The sequence below is a fragment of the Belonocnema kinseyi genome, chromosome 5 (assembly GCF_010883055.1).
Source record: "Belonocnema kinseyi isolate 2016_QV_RU_SX_M_011 chromosome 5, B_treatae_v1, whole genome shotgun sequence".
NCBI lineage: Eukaryota > Metazoa > Arthropoda > Insecta > Hymenoptera > Cynipidae > Belonocnema > Belonocnema kinseyi.
In genome coordinates this window covers 131,475,051-131,480,758 of record NC_046661.1, presented here as the reverse complement: position 1 = coordinate 131,480,758, position 5,708 = coordinate 131,475,051, and positions in this window count along the sequence as shown.

Below are 5,708 nucleotides of genomic sequence, written 5' to 3'. Positions count from 1 at the left end.
GAGGGAGCTCTTCTTAATATTTTGACACCAAAATCATGTCGATACACCTTACCGACTGCGAGTAAAGCCACCCACGCTTTAACTTGACAGACTGTATTTTGGTAAACGAACAATTCTAAACAATGATCTGATAACAAAACTCGGTCTTTCTTCGAATTCGTGGAAATATCTTCGTATGGTGAAAGATAAGATTCTGTATTCTTCTTCGAAAGTATTAAACAAGCGGACTAATAATTCTTACGTGATACTAACTGATGGACGATTCATTCAAATATTATATTTTATCGTAGACGAAGATAATAAACGAGAACTGACGGTTTGTAAAGTATATTTACTTACTTATTAAATCTATTTAATTTAATTTAATTTAATTACTTATTAAATCTTTGTGAGATCTCTGAAATATTTGTGAAAATTTTTTAAATGTTTAAAAATCGTAAAAAATCTCTAGAATATTTATAGCACAATATACGACGCCTTTAGGAAATATTGATGAAATATGTCGAATTCTTTAAATCATTTGAAACCTGTTGAAATCTTTAAAATCCTTGAAATGTTTGTGAAATTTTGTAAAAACTGTAGTAATTTTTAGAATATCTTAAATCTTAAGTTCAGCTCCGTGGTAAAACTTTGTGAAATACTTTGTAAAATTTAAAATCTTTCAAATCCTTGACATTTTTTTAAACCTTTTCAAATCTTAGAAATTTTTGAAATTTGAATGAAATTACTTTTGTGAAATTGTTTGAACCCTCGTGAAATCTTTCTAACCTTTGTGTATACTTTTTATATTTCTAAAATATTTTCAAAATCCTTTTAAACTGTTTCAAAGATTATAAAATCTTTGGAATTGTTTGAAATAGTTTGAAATCTTGAAATTTGGCGGACAATGAAAAATACAGTGGTTAACCCCTCGTGAATTCTGATCCTGAAACTCAATCAAAATCGACATTTTCAGCACATAATCTTTATAATCTGTAATTTTAATATCACAAAAAATATATACTTTAAAATTATTCCACGCAATTTAAATATAAACATACTTAAAGATTGTAGGATCTGCTTTTTAAAGACATAAAGAATTAAATTACTATTTGAATTTCAATAAAATAAATTTTATATAAGAAAAAAAGAAAATTCTAAGTTTTCACGAAAAATGCGCGATGAAAACTCTACATACGAAATTTAAGGTTAAAAAAACTTCAGGGACGTTTCTAAGTTTTCAAGGTTTCCAAGGTCGCTGGAAATCCATCATAAGAATTTTTTCGGATATAATTTTTCTTAGAATTGTTAAAATGTAACATAGGATCCAATTTTGCCACTCCCGCGATAGCTAGAATTCTTGATCAGAAAACGATTCTGTATTGATTCTAGTCATATGATCAGATACATTAAAGGAATTCTTTCTTGCACTGAGAGACACGGGCAACTGAATCGACACATAAAAGCAGCACGGAAAAAAATTCTTGAGGCGAACGAGTGAATCGAGAATATATTAAGCTCAAAGAAAGTGTACGCTTGGATTAGGTAAAACGTTTAGTTAGAAGAGTTAAACATTTAGTTACTTTATGTAAATTGTTCTCGTAAATCAGTAATTTGGTGAAAATTGCTAAGTTCAAAAGTTTTTTATTTTCGACAGATTATGTATAATTGTATTATCTTCAAATTAGAAAACAAATTTAGTTGTTATAAAAATATATTAACTTACAGTAGCCAATTTTTTGTCTGGTATCGTGAAAATGAATTTCCCTGAAATCCGTGTAAAGCATTTGAAGGTCAAGTTTGTTGTTTTTATCGTGTTTCTTGATATTTCAATATAGTTATCACCTGCAATCGAAACAAATGTAAATTATTATTACTGCATCATAAACTCCATTTAATATTAACAATCGCGCACATTTTAAGTGGTAAAAAGCGTTTATTTGTCCAAAGTCTCAACTGTCACTGCTCCCGATTAGACCGTCGCCATTTTATTTCACTGCTCCCATAATGCACCGGCGCTCTTCCGATAATTGCTTCAGACACCTATTCGTAATATCCCTATTATAGCTATACTTATTAGGGGTTTGACTATACGATATCCCTGGTATATGGAAAATGGTCAAGGATATTCATTTTCGCTCATCCAGGGATCTTTCTAAATTCCTTCGGTCGTTTTCAGCTAAATGTTTGGCTATAATAAGGAATAATATCCCTGTCACAGCTCAATTTTTTTTACTTTGTAGACTAAGTGTCACATCCACGTTTTCGTTTATGAAGTCATCACTGTATAAACTAGACTGGTCTAAAATCATTTGTTTGTATCGAGGGCAATGACCCCCCACCCCCCTTTGATTTCATATACGAAACAGGAAATGCCGTTATTTCTTTAACCTAAAGTTCCACTGATAAATTGCATGAGGAAAAAAAAACTTGCTTGAGTTTTGAAATGATTTTTTAGTGTTTAGGAACATGTTACGGGAAAGTATAGAGGCTTTTTGCGAACTATGGTACGAAGAATTTAATGTATGAGACATATGGGTTTAACACATGTAACACACCCCCACCTTTTGATCACTTTCTTCTCGTTTTTTTCTACTAAAAATTATTGCGATTGGTCCAGTGAAATATTTATCAATATTGATAGATTAATTTTTTAATATCTAAAAAAAATCCAGTTGTTCATAAAATGTCTTTACAAAAAATTCGCTGAACTGACAGATATGTTCACATTGTTTAAACAATAATTAATTACTTATTCTCAACGGCATTTAAATTGTATTAAACAATATTTTGTTTACAAAATATGTACATTTTATTTCCTGCCATTAATATTACAACTTCTGATTGTTGAATACAATATTTTTTGTTAGATTTCTAAATTGTTTCAACAATTAAATATACATTTATTGTTTAAGCAATTAAAAAATATTTTAAAATGCATTTATACCACTTAACTATAATAAACTGTTGGTTCGTAAAATTTTCGAAGAAAAAAACATGTTTAAAAAAATAGATTTTTTGCAAATGCAAATGTTGATGAATATTCTACTAGACCTTCAGTAATAATTTGTATTGGAAAAAATCAATTAAAAAAAAACTATGTGACGAAATAAAAGTTGTTTAAATAATTAGAAATGCATTAGCAAATGCTGATAAATATTTAACTAAGGAAATTGCAATAATTTTTCATACACAGTAAAAAAAATTGAGCTGTGACAGGGATATTGTTCCCCATTATAGCTAAACACTTAGCTAAAAACGAATACGAAGGAATTTAGAAAGATCCCTGGATCAGCGAAAATCCAAATCCTTGACCATTTTCCATATACCAGGGATCTCGTATAGTCAAACCCCTGATAAGTATAGCTATAATAGGGATATTAAGAATAGGTGTCTGAAGCAATTATCGGAAAAGCGCCGGTGCATTATGGGAGCAGTGAAATAAAATGGCGACGGTCTAATCGGGAGCAGTGACAGTTCAGATTTACTTTGGACAATTAAACGCTTTTTACCACTTGAAATGTGCGCGAATGTTAATATTAAATTGAGTTTATGATGCGGTAATAATAATTTACAATTGTTTCGATTGTAGGCGATAACTACATTGAAATATTAAGAAACGCGATAAAAACAACAAACTTGACCTCCAAATGCATTATACGGTTTTCAGGGAAATTCATTTTCGCGATACCAGACCAAAGATTGGCTACTACAAGTTAAAATATTTCTATAACAATTAAATTTTTTCTGATCTAAAGATAATAAAATTATACATAATCTGTCAAAAATAATAAACTCTCTAACTTAGCAATTTTGTTCAAATTACTGATTTACGAGAACAGTTTACATAAAGTAACTAAATGTTTAACTCTTCCAACTAAACGTTCTATCTAATCTAAGCGGACACTTTTTTTGAGTTTAATATATTCTCGATTCACTCGTTCGCCTCAAGAATTTTTTTTCCGTGTAACAAAAATAATGTTTGAAAAGTTCAATTCGTTTAAATAATTGAAAATTAATCGACCAATAATAGTAAATATTCTATTAAACCAACAGTTATAACTGTTCATAAAAAATAACACGGATTTTGAAAACAACATTATTTAAACAATTGAAATTAACGTGAAGTTTTTGAGATCAGAAAGTAATGATCAGTATTGCATTCAGGACCCCTCATGACCCTTGCATCTTTGACTAACTCTCTTAGTCTTTCATCCGCAACAACAAAGTCAATTATACTGCGGCAACTTCCTTTAGATCAGGTGCACCTGTCGATCATTTTATGCCCAAACCAAGTATTTGTAATAAACAGACCCCTTTCTAAGCATAATCCAAAAGTACTTTATAACGCTGGATAAAAATATATGCATTGCGTGTAATGGTAACGGTAGAATTATTGCGCCATAGTTTTCGAACAATATTATTGGTATGTAAAAACCCGAAGTTCATTTATTTAATCTTGAAAAAATATTTTATAAAGCCGGGTTACAAGTATATGGATTATGTGTAATAATGATAGTCGATTTAAAATAACAGTAGGGAAAGAAGCCAAAAAAATCCATTAGTATATAAATTAAAGCAGCGTAAGCGTTTCAAAATGTATACGGAAAATAAATTTAAAGAAAAAGAGTTAATAAACGTGTTTCAAACAATTGTATGCATTTCTGTCTCATGTAATATACGAGGTGTGTTCAAAAAATAAGGTGACTTTATGGTTTTCTAAAAAAATATTCATTTATTCCTTAATATTTATGTTGTTCCCTTCAAAGTAATCCCCCTCAGATATAATACACTTGTGCCAACGCTTTTTCCAATCATCGAAGCACTTCTGATAATCATTTTGTGGTATAGCCTTGAGTTCTTTCAGCGATGCAGTTTTTATCTCCTCAATCGTTGAAAATCTATGTCCTTTCATGGGTCTCTTCAGTTTTGGGAAAAGAAAAAAGTCACTGGGGGCCAAATCCGGTGAATATGGAGGCTGAGGCATGACTGTGGTGCTGTTTTTGGTCAGAAAATCTTTCACAAGCAACGAGGAATGAGCAGGTGCATTATCGTGATGCAAAAGCCACGAATTGTTTTTCCAAAGTTCCGGACGTTTTTTGCGTATCACCTCTTGCAAACGGCGTATAACTTGAAGGTAATACTCCTTATTGACCGTACGACCTTGTGGCAAGAATTCCTAATGCACTACGCCACGATAATCAAAGAAGACAGTGAGCAGTTGACGTGCTGGGTCGTCCAGGGCGAGGTTTTTTCTTCGACATCCTCTCGGCCTTTTTGGAACAGCTTGTACCACTTATACACATTTTTCTTACTCAGAGTAGACTCACTGTATGCAACTGTCAACATTTCAAGAGTTCTAGAGCACTGGATTTCATTTTTCACACAAAATTTAATGCAAACTCTTTGTTCCATTTTTTTCGAAAGAAGAAAATCGCCGAGCACACCAAACCCTTCTAACTTTTTACGCCTCTGCCAGAAAAACAACACGAACTATATCGTCAAAACTGTGAACATATGATCGTGACGAGTGTACCAACGCAACAAAACAAAAAATTTAAACTTACGAGGATAGTTCAATAAGTCCTTAGAATGACCAACAGATGGCGCGCGAATCGCTCCAAATCACAGTCACAGTCCACATCTTCTGAGTTTACGTGTTTTTATAACCAATTGAAAAAAAAAATTGTTCGTTAAGAAAAATGGAAAAAAACGAGTTCAGAGCGGTA